The following is an 18,583-nucleotide window of genomic DNA, read 5'->3' as shown; positions in this document are numbered from 1 at the left end:
TCATTCTAGGATCTCTATCTAACACAATGGATGTGGGTAATCCATGGTGCTTGAAAATCTGATATATGAAGAGAGTTGCCATTTGATGTGCCTTAATAGTCTTTTTGATAGGAATAAAATGTGCTTGCTTGCTAAACCTGTCAACTATTGTCCATATTCCTGTATTCCCATGGATAGACTTGGGTAATCCAAAGATGAAATCCATGGATATACTCTCCCATGGTGAATTTGGGATAGGCAATGGCTGGAGTAATCCAGGTTGCTTCCCTCTATCATACTTGGTCTTTTGGCATACTACACATTTTGAGACATACTCTTGTATGTTCACTTTCATGGTAGGCCAATAGAAGTACGTCTCTACTCCTCGGAGAGTAGGTTGAATACCTCTATGCCCCGCATATGGAGGAGCATGGGATTCATACATAACTTTCTCACGAAGGGAATGGGTAACACATAGCCTATTGCCGTGGAGAAGATAACCATCCTGCAAGGTGAATGGTTCCTCTTTCTTCCCCAAAGCAAGGTCTGACATTATGTCTCTAAAGTTAGAGTCAGTAGCATACTCATCTATCATAGAGGATAGATCATTGTGAGTAGCTATAGACACCGCATTAACTTTGGGTCGTAGTGAAAGTGCATCAGCCACTTGATTGTGCTTACCAGCTATGTGAGAAATATGGAAATTAAATTGCGAAAGAAAATTTTCCCACCTCATTTGTTTGTCGGAAAGGTTGGTTTGCGTCATGAAATACTTGAGACTTTGGTGGTCGGTTCGTAGGATAAATGGAGTCCCCAATAGGTAGTGCTTCCATGTGTCTAGGGCATGTAGAACAGCTAAAAGCTCTTTCTCATAAATGCCCAAGACTCGTTCAAATGGCTTTGAGAGATCCGGAAGCACGAGGACTGGTTGGGAAGTAAGCTTCTCTTTGAGCTTTTCAAAAGAATTTTGCTCCTTAGCAGTCCATACAAACTTAACGTTCTTCTTAGTTAAGTTGTGTAGTGGTCCTGCTACTTGAGAGAATTTTGCTATGAAGCGTCTATAGTATGCGCACATACCAACAAAGCCTCTTAGCTCATGTAGATTTCTTGGGTTAGTCCATGCTTTTATTACCTCTAACTTTGATGGATCCATTTGGATACCATCTTTAGAGATAATATGACCTAGGTATTGAATCTCTTGAAGGAAGAATTCGTTTTTCTTTTGGTTGAGAAAAAGCTTGTTCTCTCTCAATGCTTGAAAAATCACTTGGAGATGTTGCTTATGGTCCTCCAAAGACTTGGAGTAGATGATGATATCATCAATAAACACTCCAGTGAATTTGCGATATGGTCTAAAAAGTTTCTCCATCAAACGATTGAACGTAGCTGGTGCATTAGTCAAGCCAAAAGGCATGACTAGATATTCATAGAGACCAAACGTTGTGCAAAAGGCGGTCTTTAAGATATCTTCATCCACTATCCTTATTTGATGATAGCCACTCTTAAGGTCAATCCTACTGAAGTAGGTAGAACCTTGTAGCTTATCAAACAGATCTTCTACCCGAGGTACGGGAAATCTGTTTTTGATAGTGATATGGTTTAGTGCTTGATAGTCCACACATATACGGTATGTACCATCTTTCTTTTGTACTAAAAGGACTGGAGAACAAAAGGGAGAGGAACTAGGCCTCACCATCCCTTTGTCTACCAGCTCTTGTACTTGCCTCATGATCTTCTCTTGTTGAGCTTGTGAGACTCAATAAGGAGGCTTGTTAGTGGTGAGCTTCCATGAAGGAGTTCAATGAGATGGTCATCATCCCCTCGTTTTGGAGATAAGTCCATAGGGATATCATCAATGAACACATCTTGGAATCCTTTTAGAAAATTAGACAAGTCTAACTCTTCTTGATTCCTACCATTTACATTTGATGAAACATTAGTATCTTTTAGAGACTCTTTGACAAAAATCATGTACGCAGAAACTGAGCTCTTCATTGACTTAAAATCAAGAGGATTTACAAGTGGAATAGTGCGACCACGCTCACTAGCATCTATATACATGTTATTTCCCATGTAGGTGAAGTAGATTCTCCTTTTAGGGAACTTCATGTTGGTAGCCATGCAATCAAACCATGGTGCCCCTAGGATAACATTCTCATGTTGGAGAGGAGAGATGAAGAAGTCTTCTTTGTCGACATAGCTTTGGACATGAAGCCTCAACTTCCCAATCAAGGGATTAATGGAGGCTTGTTGTCCCTTGAAAGTTGCATCATCCACTACTATATCTCCCATCTCAAAAGCTTGAATGTCCAACTTGGTGGCCAACTCAGTTGATATGAAGTTGAGAGTAGAGCCAGGTCAAACAAGATGAAGGCATCATGCTCTCTTACCTTTCCTTAAGCATAAGAAAGTGATGATCCTTTGCAATGAGCATCCTCTTTTGGAGCTTCGATGGTGGAAGCCCTAGGAGTCTCATTGCGAGTATTTTTCTTGGGGCAAGAACGATAGCCATGTCCTTGCTCCCCACACTTGAAACACTTATGGTCCTTGTGAAAAGCTTCAAGCTCTTCGAGAGAGAATTTGTTTTTACCTTTGTAAACTCCCTTCTCCTTGGACCGATTGTTGTTGTTGTTGGAAGTGACTTGGGAAGTATTTTGAACATTGGTTTTACCCTTTGCATCATTTTTGTCTTTGTTTTCCATGGGCTTGACATTACGTCTAGCCCCTTGATGGAAATTGATGCGTGAAGCAACCATGGTGTGATGGATTACTTCGCTAATAGTGCCAGGCCGTTGAGAGTTGATGTATTCGGCCATCTCTTCAGTGAAGGAGTACGAGCGGAAGTGTGACGCGAGAGAGAGTGCGAGGAGAAGAGCACGACGATATGGTGAACTCGCTCTATTGTAATGTGTAGAGCATAGTGAGTTCTTATTAGGTTTTTACAAAAGAATATGTGTACATACCTGGTGGCCCTCCCACTTACCTGGGCGACCACATTGGGCTTTATACCCCAACAACCTCCCACTTAAAGTCCAATGTGGTACTTTAAGTGTGAGAGAAGCTACTATACAAGCTAATATACAAGAGATGTACAGAAGTGATGTACTACCCTACACCTAACTGCTTGCGAAAATGCGCAAAGCTCTTTGAGGGAAGTCCTTTTGTAAGTAGATTAGTAGGATTTTCTGTGGTGTGAACTTTGACAAGCTGAAGTTGCTTATCCTCGAGCATTTCCCTGATGAAACGATACTTCACATCCACATGCTTTGTCTTTGAGTGATAAACTGGATTGCGAGCCAATTGTATAGCACTTTGACTATCACAATATAACACGGGCATCTCTTCTTTGATTCCCAAATATGTTACTAGTCGATTAAGCCAAATTGATTCTTTGCATGCCTTTGATGCTGCAACATATTCAGCCTCTGTAGTAGACTGAGTAACACAATCTTGTAATCTAGAACGCCATGATAATGCTCCACCAGCCAATGTAAAGACATACCCTGATGTAGACCTTCGGTTGTCTAAGTCACCTGCATAATCTGAGTCTGTAAAACCCTTTACACTTAGCTCCTGACTCCCATAGCATATACGCATACTCTTTGTAGCTTTCAGGTATCTCAATATTCCTTTCACTGCCTCCCAATGTTTCTTGCGTGGGTTTGACATGTATCGACTTACTACTCCCACTGCAAATGCAATGTCTGGGCGAGTAGCAATCATTGCATACATTAAACTACCCATTGTAGACGCATATGGAATCTTATCCATTTCAACCTGTTCTTCCTCAAACACAGGACAATCTTGTTTGCTAAGTTTCACATATGGTGGCAATGGAACACTCAATGCCTTTCCCTTCTCCATATTGAAACGTTGCAAAACCTTGTCAATATACTCTGTTTGAGATAACCAAATCAACTTCTTTGATCTGTCTCTCTCAATGCGCATACCAAGTATATGACTTGCCTCACCCATGTCTTTCATGTCAAACGATTTTGCCATCTTTGACTTCAAAGCTGAAATTTCTTCCAAGTGCTTGCCAGCAATCAACATGTCATCCACATACAAAATAAGGATCAGCCAACTGCCATCCTTAGCCTTCGTTGTATATAGACAGTGATCGAACTCACTACGTTTGTAGCCTTGAGAAAGCATAAACTTGTGGAACTTATGGTACCATGCCCTCGGTGATTGTTTTAAGCCATAAAGACTCTTTAACAACTGGCATACCAAATCTTCCTTGCCTTTCTCAACAAACCCTTCTTGCTGCTGCATGTAAATTTCCACATCTAAATCACCATGCAAGAACGCTGTCTTGACATCCATTTGGTGCAACACCAAATCTAATATGGCAACCAATGCAAGAAAGAATCTCAATGTAGTCATCTTGACCACCGGAGAGAAGACTTCATCAAAGTCAATGCCTTGTTCTTGCTTAAAGCCCTTGGCAACAAGCCTTGCTTTGTACTTTGGCTGACTAGCATGAGCGGTGATCTTATACCTGTAAACCCATTTACAAGGTAGAGCCTTTTTGCCCTGTGGTAATTTAACTAGCTTCCATGTCTGGTTTTTATGCAGAGCTGTCATCTTTCACTGCATGGCCAATTGCCAATTGCCAATTCTCGGAGTCCTTCATTTGCACTGCTTCCTTGTAACATGAAGGCTCATTGCAATCAGTCAACATGACATAGTTCATAGATGGAACAAACCTATCAGGAGGTCGCGTGATACATCCAGATCTACGCACAATAGGTGGCTCAGGCTCAGCCACAACCTGTGGTTCCAATCTATCCTGTCCTTGCTCCTCTTGAGCCCTGACATTTTGTCTTGCACGTGCAGGTCCATCTTCTTGGAAGACAACTCTTCTAATCTCCTCAACCCTCTCTGGTTTAGAATGATATTTGGATTCATTAAAGTGAACATCATTGCTGCGGACAACCTTTATGGATTCGGGATCCCAAAGTCTGTACCCCATCTCATGAGAATTACCATAGCCTAGAAAGATGCACTTTCTACTCTTTGGCTCAAGTTTGTTCCTAAATTCCTTTGGAACGTGAGTATATGCCTCACAGCCAAAGACTCTGAGATGCTTGTATGAGGGCATTTTGCCTGACCATACCATCTCTGGCACTGAATCCTTCTGCAAAACCTTGCTAGGAGATCTATTTACAAGATGAACAACTGTTGATACAGCTTCAGCCCAAAACCCATTTGGCATTTGTGCATTAGACAACATACTTCTGACCTTCTCTTGTATGGTCCTATTCATCCTCTCAGCAACACCATTTTGAGGAGGATTGTAAGGAGCAGTTAGTTCACGTTTTATACCTTTTGACTCACAAAAGTCCTGAAAGGCCTTTGAAACATACTCTCCACCATTGTCAGTACGTAAGCATTTAAGCTTCTTGTCACTCTGATTCTCCACAAGTGTCACAAACGTTTTGAAAACACTAAACGCTTCATCCTTGTGCTTGAGAAAGTAAACCCATACTTTCCTCGAGTAATCGTCTATAAATGTCATAAAGTAAGAAGCTCCCCCTAGAGATAGGTTAGGCATAGGTCCACACAAATCACTATGAACAAGTGCCAAATGTGTATCTCTTCTACTGCTTGTATGCTTATGTGGCTGCTGTGTTTGCTTACCATACAGACAATGTTCACAGAATTCAAAATCATTAAATGAAAAGCCAGGCAAATAACCAGAACGAGACAAGATTTCCATTCCCTTCTTGGACATATGTCCTAACCGGCTATGCCACAAAGAAACGTTCAGCTGCTCGGTTACATTGATTACATTTTTAGAGACATTTGATACATAAATCATGTAAAGTCCTCTAGACTTTACTCCATGTGCTACTATCATAGAACCCTTGGATATCTTCCACATGTTCTGTCCAAAAGTGGTGACGTATCCAGCATCATCAAGTAAACCTGTGCTGATCAACCTCTTTGTAATTGCGAGAATATGTCTCACATTCTTCAGCGTGAAAGAAGAGCCATTCTGAAACTTCAATTGAACATCTCCAACACCTAAGATCTCACATGTCTGCCGATTGCCTAGCCGAACATGATCTTTAGTGGTCACATAAGAGGTAAACCACTCCTTGTTTGGAGACACATGAAGTGATGCCCCTGAGTCTATAATCCAGTCACTCAGTGCATTTCCATCAGATGCTGTTAGAAGAGCTGAGTCCATTGTATTCTTCAAGAAGTAGATGTCTCCTGACACTAGAATGTCATCCTCTGCAACAGTGTTTGTCACATTTATTTCTTGAATCTTCATCGAGGACTTGTTCTTCTCACCATGGTCTTCAGCTTTCTCTTTGCCTTTTTCTGCTTTCCATTCTCTGCAGTCTCTTTTCATGTGACCCTTCTTGCCACAATGGTAGCATTCTATGTCACTCTTGCCTTTAGCAATGCGGGACTTGCTACGAGACTGATTCCTCTTTCCACCTTTGTACTTTTCTTTGGTCCTTCCCCTGAAAACTAAGGCTGTTCCTTTGCCTTTGTCCATTGTCTTTCTATTGGTTTCTTTAGTAAGCAGACTTCCTTCTACACCTGCTATGTTCAAACCATCTGGAGGTGTAGAATTACTCAAAGTTGTGCGAAAAGTGTCCCAACTTTCCGGCAATGTGATCAATAGGAACATAGCTCTAACAAGTTCATCAAACTTGACACCTTGAGCTGACAATTGACTGTAGATTGTGTTGAATTCATTCAGATGATTGGACATAGGTGTCCCTTCTTTCATCTTCAAGTCAACAAGCTTCTTAAGCTAGTATACATGTGAAGCTGCACTCTGCTTCTCATAAAGATCATTCAGCTTTAACCATGCTTGATAAGCCGACATCTCGTCTGCTACATTGAAGTAAACGCTTTCTGCCAAAGTCAACATAATGGTAGAAAGTGCCAATTCATCCATTTCGCTCCATTCATCTTCGTCCATATCTTCTGGTTTTATCCCCTTGAGCTTTATAGGTTTTATCTGCTTCTTTTGTAACAACACGTGCCAAATCTGCTTCTTCCACAATGGGAAATTGGTTCCATCCAGCGTCTTGATATTGTAAAGAGCAGTGTCCTGTGATCTAGCCATAGCTATGCTTCACAGTAGTTTACTTTCCTGGGAAAAATTCAGCAGAGTTTCCCCTGTAAACTGACCTCTGAACCAATATCAACGTGTCAAATGAACCAAGAAAGCTTCAGATTCTGCATAAATTTTGGCAGAGTCTCCTTTGTAAAATGGCTCTGGTGTACTCAAAAACCGACCAAAAAACAGCTCAAAAAACCACTGTCTCTCTAACACTGTAAGCTGTGGGTAAACCTGTCCTCCACCCGTATTGTCTGTCACTGTCCTGTCACTGTCCTGTAAGCATAGACTACGACAATGCCTCAACGGCAGTAAAGCAAAGATGCAATCCCAACTGTCTATTTCACAGTCAATACATCCTAGCCACCTATCTAAGGGTGCTCGAGGGATCGCTCCAAGACCTGTATCACCGAAAGGATCTCAACATTCGAGAATCCCCCAGCTCAATAAAACCTCACTCGACCCTCAACAAAGGCTGCAGTAAATCTGACAGTACATAGACTTCCCACAAAGTCATACATCCACAAATTTCCCACTATATGTTGTAACCACTGCGGCGGTTGTTTGCTGCGTGACTCACAGCCAGCAAACCCTCAACAGACATACATCATCTCTGACAATACATCCCATGTGGAAGTACCCGCAATGTCAAGATGAAATCTGGAATATCAAGCAGCAAACACAAGCTACCTGATGAACTAGTGAATGTCGCCTACAGTCTGTGTGTAGATGCGCCCGTGTCGTATGTGACATGCCTCCAAGAACTGTGAGCCGTCCTTCGATGTGTAGACAGCCACAAATCAACACTCTGGGAGTGCCGATATCCTTAGCACCTGCAGTCGTAGGCCGAAACCCCAAATTTGCAGAATCGGATCTGCACCCGCTGAGACCACATAGTCGAAAATGGCCTGCGCAGAACTTTGTCGAAGCTGAACGGTGGCCGAGATGACCTCAGAATGAAATTCTGAGAACACCGAGTCCTTCGGGCTCACCCACAAGATTTGGGGCCGTGTCTTCGCCTGTTGAATCTCACTCCAATCTGAGCAGGTGACTCTGGCTACCTGCAAATGCTGCCTCGAGCCTCGATCTGAGCTCTGATACCAGTTGAAGGAGTACGACCAGAAGTGTGACACGAGAGAGAGTGCGAGGAGAAGAGCACGACAATATGATGAAATCGCTCTACTGTAATGTGTAGAGCATAGTGAGTTCTTATTAGGTTTTTACAAAAGAATATGTGTACATACCTGGCGGCCTGCCCACTTACCTGGGCGACCACATTGGGCTTTATACCCCAACATTCAGGTAATCCCGCACAGAATTGCTGCCTTTGCTTGGCAAAGTCTATCTTTTGAAAAACAGTAGCCTTGAGATGTAAATCCCAAAACTTGTCTATGTACTTGTGGATAGAGTCATGAGAGAGAAGCTTCAAGCTTCGCCATTTAGTAAGCACTTTGTCTTTTGCATCGCTTGCAAGGACTTGCTTCGTGATGGAAACTTGTAGAGTTTTCCATGTCTTTGGGGCTTCACCATTGCCACGAAGGCTAGCCCACCATTGACGAGCTGATTTTTGGAAGTGCATAGCTACATGGCGTAGCTTGGGGGACTCTGTGAAGCCCTCGTCTCCAAAGGCCGCATCAAATTTCTGGATGAAGGCCAACACTTTGTCAGTAGCACCAAAGGTGCCATCATAGGTGAGAAAAGAGATACTCTTTCCTCCCTCCTTGAACTTCAAGTTAGCTTCTGTGAACTTCGCCATGCAGGAAATGACTTGCGATGTCCTCCCCTCTTGTATTCTCTAGGCGAATAGCCATAACTTTCGTTGGAAGAGGAGGAAGGTGAAGAAGAAGGAGAAGAGGGTGATCTCTTCCTAGCCCTTTTCTTCCTTTGTTTCCTCTCTTGCCTTTCAGAGTGATGAGGAGAAGGACTATGTTTTGATCTTTTCCTCTTGGGAGGAGTGGGCGATCGTCTAGACCGCCATCTTCGTGGAGCCACATCTTCAGAGGAACTTAAACTTTCATTGCTTTCTTGCTCTTTGGATTCCTCCTCTCGAATGGGAGAGAGTCTTCTTTTGGGGGTCTCTTCAAGAGGCCTCCTAAGCTCTCTCTCCTCTTGGAGAGGAAGGGAAATTCCATAAGCACGAAGGTGTTGAGTAACTTCGGCTTGCAAAGCAGGGTTGCCCAAAGCTTGCTGCAACCTAGTGATGAGATAATTCACAAACATGGGAGCATCATCATTAGCACCTTCATGTGCAAAATCAAAGCCATCAATGTTCATTCTACTCTCTTTATTATTGTCAGCCATGTTAACAAAATTTATGTATGTACTTAGTGTATGCGTTGGCAATTCAAAACCTTAGTTGCCACTCCTCTTAGCCTTTGAAAATCGGCTCTTAAGTATCTACACCCACGGCTCGAAGTGGTTAATTATAGAGAGTAGAGGAGTAGTTCTAACATAGCAAAGTTGCCGAGGGCTAGCTCCTTTTGCACTTCTTATGGATCAATAATGGTAAAGCCGTAGGCAAGTCTAAAAAGACTCCATTATTAAGTCCAAAGCTCCGGAGGTGTGCACCATCCCCCACATAGTGGGCTCAACAAAACCGATAATAGATCCCAATTCCACTTACCCTAATATATTTAACAACATCAACCATTTATAGGCTACTTAAGGACCTCTCTTCTTAAGCAAGAAAAGAGAAACCAAATGCTCTGATACCAATCTAATGGAATTGGCCTATTTAATTTGAGAGTAGCGGAAATTAATGAGAGTACTTTTGAGAAATGACTTTGTGAGCATAGCGGGTGAACATAATTGAAGATAGCAACATAATCATAGCAATTAGCTAACTTGGCATGAACAATACTTTTGCAAGAGAGAGAATTTAGAGAACATGACAAAAGTTGAGGACCGGATTTATGTGGAGCCGGTCCCCCCTCCAATAGGTATTTGTATTATGATTTCTCTCATTAAGAGACACTTGTTACAATACAATCTTTGTGTTCCTTGTGACCTAGGTGATGCAATGAAGATGGAAAGCTTCATGCATCACAAACATAACATAAACTTGAAGAAAGATTTGACTATCCCAAGACTTAGTCCCAAGACCTCAAACACCTTCGAAGGTGGAGAGAGCTAGCAGGGAATGAGGGTAGGGAAGAGGAAGAAGAAACATTTCGTAGGAGAAAGAATTTTATTAATGCAAAAGAAAGATGGCACATATTGTATGTGTGTCGACTATAGAGCACTAAATAGGATCGCTATCAAGACTAGGTTTCCCATTCCACGGGTAGAAGACCTATTTGATAAGCTACAGGGGTCAACCTACTTCAGTAGGATTGACCTAAGAAGTGGCTATCATCAAATAAGGATAGTTCATCAAGACATTGTAAAGACCGCATTTCGCACTACATTTGGTCTGAGTACATTTTCATGCCTTTTGGCTTGACCAATGCACCAGCCACATTCAACTGTCTGATGGAGAAGCTATTCAGGCCTCAACAAAGCTTTACTAGAGTGTTCTTTGACGATATAATCATCTACTCTAATTCATCACACGAACACAAGAACACCTCCAAGTAATATTTCAAGTTTTATGAGAGAATAAACTTTGTATAAATCCAAAGAAAAGTGAATTTTTCTTACAAGAGATTCAGTATTCAGGTCACATTATCTCTCAAGATGGCATCCAAATGGATCCATCAAAGCTATAGGTAATAAAAGGATGGCCTAATCCAAGGAATCTACATGAACTTAGAAGCTTTATAGGTATGTGTGCATACTATAGACGCTTCATAGAAAAATTATCACAAATTGCGGGACCATTACATGACTTAGAAAAGAAAAACGTTAGGTATATATGGTCCACCACAAGGAGAAAAATGCTTTTGAAAAGCTTAAAGAGAAGCCTATCTCTCAACCTATGCTTACTTACACTGCCGGATCTCTCAAAACCATTTGAGGTCCAATGCAATGCTTGTGGTGATTTCCTTGGAGTTGTTTTGCTCCAAGAAGGGCACGTCATAGCCTATGAAAGTCAAAGGCTCGAACCTGTTGAGCAAGCTCTAGGTATATATGAGAAGGAACTCTTAGCAGTTCTACATGATCTAGACTCGTGGAAACACTATTTATTGGGGACTCCTTTCATTCTACTAACAGATCACCAAAGCCTTAAGTACTTCATGACGTAGACCAAGCTCTCTGGACAAACAAATGACATGGGAAAATTTCCTTTTGCAATTCCATTTTCATATTGCTCACATTGCTAACAAGCATAATCAAATACCCAGTGCACTCTCAAGATGACCGAGAGTGAATGCGGTATCCATAGCAACTCACAATGATCTATCTTCTATGATACATGAGTACGCTATCGATCTCAATTTTAAAGATGTGATTTTAGCCCTTGCACTAGGGAAGAAAGAAGAACCATTTACCTTACAAGATGACTATCTTTTCTATGGCAACATGCTATGCATTACTAACTCACTATTTGATAAAGTAATGTATGAATCTCATGCTCCTACTTATGCGGGGCATAGAGGTATTCAATCTATCCTTAAAGGGATAGAAACATACTTTTATTGGTCTACCATGAAAACAAACATACAAGAGTGTGTTTCAAAATGTGTGGTATGCCAAAAGATGAAGTTTGATAGAGGGAAGTAGCGTGGATTGCTTCAACCTTTTCCAATCCCTAATTCACCATGGGAGAGCATATCCATGGATTTTATCTTTGGATTGTCCAAGTCTATCCATGGGAATACAGGAATACGGACGATAGTGGACAAGTTTCGCAAACAAGCACATTTCATACCTGTCAAAAAGACTATCAAGGCCCATCATGGCAACCCTCTTTATATCATAAATCTTCAAGTACCACAACTTGCCAATGTCCATAGTGTTGGATAGATATCCTAGAATGACCAGTAATTTTTGGAAGGGTCTCTTTGAGAATTTAGGTACAAGGCTAAACTTCTCTTCAGCCTATCACCTGCAAACGGATGGCCAAAGTGAAATAGCTAACCTAACAATTCTTGATCTGCTAAAAGCTTATTTCACAAAATTAGATCAAAAGTCCCTATGGGAGAAGTACTTACCTTTTGTGCAGTATGCTTACAATAACATTGTACATACCTCCACGGTAAAAGCACCTTCTGAGGTGATAGAGGGAAGATCAAAAAGTCCCTGCTACTCAAGGTACATGGGAAGATCTTCATTGCAGATGAATATAGCCAAGACCTGCAAGAATCTTTCCAAAAGATTAAGGATGCTATATCCACCTCTCAACAAAGGCAAAAGGCTATTGCTGATAAGCATAGAAGAGCTCTAGCTGCCTTTAAACAAAATGATTAGGTCTTGCTTAAGTTTCCTAAGGCTTGATTAAGGCACAGGATGGGCAAGAATCCTACGGGGCACCAAAAGTTCTATGCTAAATTAGCAAAAAGGTAGTATGGTCCCTTTCAGATTCTTAGACCAATCAATGAGATGGCCTATGAACTCAAGTTGCCCAACAATTGGCTCATACACAATGCTTTCCACATGAGCCTATTAAAGCCTATTAAAGCCACATGCTTCCCAACCTGGCAATTTCCCTCTTGGCATTGCTTTCAAAGCATCAAATAATTAATCCTCAGTAAAAGAATCTTCCAATTGATCCACTTGCTGAGAATCCATAATAGAGTGAACCATGTCTAGGAAACAAGATCTTATTTTTGTATCTGATACTGAAAGAGGAGAAGGCCCCATGAAAACATAAGAGAAGTGAGATGAAATTTCATGTGCCAATTCAGATCTAGAAGAAGTCCATGTCCCATCACTTTTTCTAAAACGATATATGGAATCTTGCATACGATCTGCATGAATAGATTTGAAAACCTTTTAGAAGAACATCCTTTATCCATAAGAGATTTTTGTTTCACTCGAATTTGCCATTTATTTAGCTTACAAGCATCATTTTGAGCTATAACAGCTTAAGCTTCACACAGGTTCTATTGATCATGTAAATCAAGCATAGAAGATTGACTCTTAATGGTAAGGCTTTGACATTGGTGTTTAGCCCATGTTATCTTTTGTCATTGCTCTCCCATATACCATCTTCCATATTCAACTTGAACAACTTGAATCTGCTAGACAAAAGATCTCCAAGAAAAATCGAGATCCTCATGCATGTGAATTGTCAAGGGTGCAATTGCAGACTGTATCATTTCATTGAAAGTCTCATGTTTCAAGTAGTCGCTATTTATCTGCAATAGACGTTTAGTATGCAATGGAGTTTCGTCAATTTTCATATCAAAATACATTCCAAGCCATAACGGAGCATGATCTGATAATTGCAAAGTATGGGCAACCCACATTTTTCATACAAAATATTCATACTGATGAGCATGTAAAGGATACCATCTATCAAGACGAGCCCGATAATCAGAAAAAGCATTATGATGATACGTGTATCCCAAATCATAAGGATGAATCAATCTCCAAATACAGTGACATGCATAATATCCATCAATGATGACCATGCCCGTTTTTCCATTGAAAGCATGTGTGAATTATGTGTAGTGTTGTTAGAAGCGTATGGAGAATTATTGAAATCCCCACATAATATAGCATTAGAAAGCCAGGGATAATCAGTCATGCCATGCCAAATTTGTGTTCTTTGCCTGAACGACTGTGGAGCATACACAACAACGAATTCAAATATCTCATCATTAATCATACAATGAATCACCATCCAACGACCATCCTAATCATTATAAGAAATCTGAGGATTCCATTCATCTCTCACCAACATAACTACACCCAAAAAGTCCCTCAATCCAGCATAGAATATGTGATAACCATCAAAAAATCATTTTTGACCAACAAGGTTATGCTGATTATGCTCTTGCAAACACATTACATGCGGATGCATTTTATGTACATACTGCCAATCTCTAGTTATGTACATGAGATATACCTTGGACATTGTAGGTCAAACATTTGATTGGAGCAAACATGCATATTTACATATTTACAAAAAGTTTTGAAACCTATCACATGATAGCCATATCTTCATGCTCATTTGTAGATTGACGAGCAGGAAGATCATCTTAAAGATCTATTTCCATGAAAGGCAGTCCCTTTTTCAAAACATCAGTTCAATGCATAGAAGCTTGAGTGTTCAAAAGGGAGTGAGAAGATTGTCTTGGCACTAAAGTAATTGGCTGAAAGTGGTGGTACAAAGAAAGGACCTTTTTTGTTCCTACCTAGTTGGTACTTCTTCATATTTTCAGGTTGTTTTGGAGGGAACCTTTTTTGTCCTCTAAATTTAAGCACTATAAGAGGGAATGTTTTTTTTTTTGAAAGAGTAGGAATTTGAAAGTACAAATGTATTAAAATTTCGAACACCACTTCTTTCAAAGAAAACGTGGGTGCAATTATGGATGGGAGTTGCACATCTGGACTCGTGTGACATGACGACTGCCACTCTCTGTCCCGCTTCAGTCACTGCGCCCTGCACCTCGCAATAGCTCTCACCTCTCTCAAAAACCACCTTTGTCAAGCCTTTTTTATCAAAGCCTTTTTACCTCTCTCATGGGAAGCACGTTCTTCATTCTTTTGTGCAGCTAGCGAGGTCTCCATATGTGCACCATCACAACTATGAGGATGCCTGCAAGGAAATCTAATGCCAAGGCTTCACCAGACAAGGGGAATAAGCCTAGGACCATGGATGCAAGGTCCCCCCTCACAAGTACAAAATATCCTCGGAGCATCAACACCACCCCAAACATGAGAGCTAGCAAGGGGGACTTCTTTGTGGAGAAATCAGCTAAGTCTGGAGCACTTTTTGGCGAGGATGAGACTTGATCATCTACAAAGTCCAGAGGTTGATGTTCATCCTTTGCATGTGTACATGGTTGTTTTGTGTCATTGGAATTTTTTTTTTCATGAAAGGTAGCAATTGTTATTTGAAGATTTTGAGGTTTTGAGACCAATCTTTTTTCTTTCTAAATTGCATGCATGCAAGTGCGTGTATGGTATCTTGAGTGCTCTTCATTTTTTTTTGTTTGCATTGCATGCATGCAAGCATATGTGCTATGAGCTAAACACAAACTTAAATCTCAGTAGGGTAGTGAAGGTTAACATATCAATTGAGGTACTTTACAGCTTTACCGTACCAAATTTGGTACTTTACAATTTTGGTACTACACATTTTTAAGTTTTGCATTGGCAAGGTCATCCTTGTGCTAAAGAGCAGTTCAGAATCTTTGTGTTGAGTTTTGCAATATTGAAACGTGTTTCCACATTGTAGGCAAAAACAAAATGGAGGAATACCCTCTTCTGACCAATATTTTCTATACAACCGAAGACTGCATAAGGACTATGGTATGAGCATGGAGGGCGTGCTGCCAAAGGATCTTACGGAAGAAGATCTTCTTGATGATCAATGGATGACTGTTTTCAAGAAACACTACCAAAATAATGCAAAGGTTTACGTGAATCATGTGCAATCGAGACTGGTGGAAGATTGCAGGTTCTTGTTCCATAAGGTATACCAATCTCCTCCTCACTGAAAATTTTGCACGTTGCTTTGCTTTTGAGAATTTCCATGCAACAACAAAGGACCCTCCGAGCCATAAGGTTGCATGGCCAAGTCTGGAGAGAATGTACTCAGTATGTGTGCTAGCCAGCTGCCTAGGAGGGTTGGAGAAGAAGGTCAAAACTTGGCAAAGGGAAACGGTGCCTCCCACGGAGGCCACCCGTCATCTATTTAGAAGCCTCATCTTACATAAAGTGGTAGTAATCTTTGTACAGAGGTAGACCCCCCACAACGTCACATAGAGACACCTAACTATGTTACAAACCTAGAAAATATAGTTGAGAGAGTGCCTCAGACACGTGCAGCTGCATCCACTAAGTTGAAAGAGTTGAAATCATCTCTACAGCAGAACAAGAAAACTTTGTTGAGAGCGGAGGGTTCTTGTGCTATTGTGAAGCGGATAAAAGATGACATAGAGTAATATGAACTACAGCTTGCAAAACTAAAGCAAGAAAACCCTTGCAATGATGTGCACATCAAAGAGGTGGAGGTTGAATTGGGAGCTAGTCGATGCATGCTTCATTGAATTGGAAACAATGAGGACATGAAGAAGCTTGAGAAGGAAGTTGATCTCCAACAAGTAATTCTTGACATCCATACCCTGGGAAAGTGGTTTTGGTATTTTTGGAAACTTTCTAATAACTTATATTTGTTTTTGCCTTGGTAGTTCTAATACATTTGGTGGTTTATGGCAGATTTTGGTACTTCAATTCATTTTTTAAGTGTTAGTAGATTCTGGCAAGTCTAGTAGTTTTGAAATCCTTTGGTAGTTTGTCATATTTGTGAAAGCTCTTGGTATTTTTTGGTATTTGTAAATCTTGCTTTGGTAGTTTTGTCAGTGTCTGGTCCTCTTGCTTTTGTATGGTAGTTGCATATTTTACTTAGATTGGTAGCTTGAAGTAGATTTTTTGAATTTTGTCTATGCTATTTTTGTAGTTTCTGTTCATACTGGTATCTTTTGGATCTTTCTGGCTCTACTCTTTTGTTTTGGTATTTTCTATCATGTTTTTATTAGATGTTTGGTAGTTTGTAATTTTGATGTTTTGAAAGTTTTGGTAGTTTTTAATGTGCTGCTAGTACCACTAAACCCTTACTGTATTCTTTTGGTAGTTTTTGGTTACACTTTGGTAGTTTATGGTGTGGATCTAACAAGGTTGTTTTGGTAGTTTTGGTTATGTTTGAATACTTTATTTTTGTCTTGGGTGTATTCATAATGCTTTTGGTACTAATTGGTAGCTCATGGTTCTGAATTGGTTCAATTCTTAGTACATGGTTGTCTTCATTCATTGATGACTTGGTAGTTTTGGTAGTTTTTTTGTACTATTTGGTAGATGCCTTGAGATTTGTCTATTAGCTTTTGATACTAACTGAAAGCTTTTGGTAGAATCCTATTTCTCCCTTTGGTGGTTATGGTTGCTTTCTATCAATGGTGTTTTGGTGGTATTGGTAGTTTTAGGTAGTTATGGTAGCTTTTGACAACGTTGTTTGGTGGCTATTAGGGTTTTGTTTTCCCTGCTTATGTTTCAACTACTAATTGGTAGCTCATGGTTTTGATTTGGTTCTATTTTTGGTAGTGTATTTTGTCATTAATGACTTGGTAGTTTTTGGTACTACTTATTAGTATGTTGCCTTGAGGACTGCTTTTGGTACTAATTTGGTAGCTTTTGATACTAATCTGTTACCTTTTGATACTAATCTGTTACCTTTTGGTACTAATTTGGTACCCCCTTTGGTGTTGTTTGGCAACAGACTGATTATGATATGCTGGAGGCAAATGGAAGGAAGCAAAGGGCCATGCCCTCTTTGTGAAGCAGATGATTGGTAATGTTGGGTTTGAGAAGAGATTCATGTTATATGCTAGACCCCAGGTTGTTGATTTGGTGAGTATGATCCACGTGTTTGGCATGTGCGTTGCATGTGGTGAGCTACTGGAGTCCGTAGGGGGGTTGTTGGAACCTTTATGCTTGAGTGTCGACATCAATATCACCCCCTTTGCTTCAGTGCTTTGCTACAAAGAAGGGATCATTGTGCCAAACCTGGTTGTACTATGGTGATCCCCTAGGTGGAAAAGTCGTGGGTCATTGGGCATCACCTTGTGAAGACTAAGTCTGTACCTATTCTGCAAATCATATGCCTACTTGCACTAAATGTGAGGTTGTTTGTAAGTACATGTTGTCTTTTGATGTTTTTGCAGAGGAGGAGGATGTTGCAACGGCTGGGCCCAGTGGAAGAAATAGAGAGGTGGTCAAGGATGGATAGGGTGTCACAAAGTCTACTGCAAGTTGTGTATGGGAGGAGGATGAGGTTACGAAAGAGATAGGGGGTGTTCTCCATGATTTAAAGTTGTGGAAGGGAAAGAGACTGAGAAGGGCCAACACTGTGATACCATAGGGGACAGTGAAGGAAATAGTGACTACAAGGAAAATGATGTTAAAGAGAACAAAGACAATGTGGGAGGTAAAGTCCCTCAGGAAGTAGAGCTAGCTGATGCCAGACCAGATGCTGCTGACATGATGTCTGAAGCTCATATCACTCGGAAGGATGAGAACATGCAAGGGGAAGGTGAATCGGACAAGAAGGGAGTGGAAGAACCTAAAGGGGCAGACCAAGCATGGGGTAGAGGCCAAGGAGGATGAGGGGGAGGCGAAGAAGGGTTTGGAAGCAAATAAGGGGGATCATGGGGAGGAAAAGATGGGGGTGGATGCCAAGGAGGGAAAAGGGGTGGATGATGCCAAGAAAGGGAAAGGGGCACATGCTAGGAAAGGGGAACATGTAGAAAGGGGAAAGGAAGGCAAAGCAAAGAATATGCCAAGGAAGAAGCGGAAACAGAGGATGCAAAAGTGGACAGCACTGACAGGGGTGTGGATCCAGCGCTGGTGATGATGTACAAAATCTGACAGGTGATTCTTATGATTCGGAAACCCTGTCGGAGTTTTTTTGTG

This window comes from Adiantum capillus-veneris, chromosome 28 (genome assembly GCF_014529385.1).
Source record: "Adiantum capillus-veneris isolate H3 chromosome 28, ASM1452938v2, whole genome shotgun sequence".
Classification (NCBI taxonomy): Eukaryota; Viridiplantae; Streptophyta; class Polypodiopsida; order Polypodiales; family Pteridaceae; genus Adiantum; species Adiantum capillus-veneris.
The sequence above is the reverse complement of the archived record's forward strand: the minus strand, read 5'-3'. Positions refer to the sequence as shown.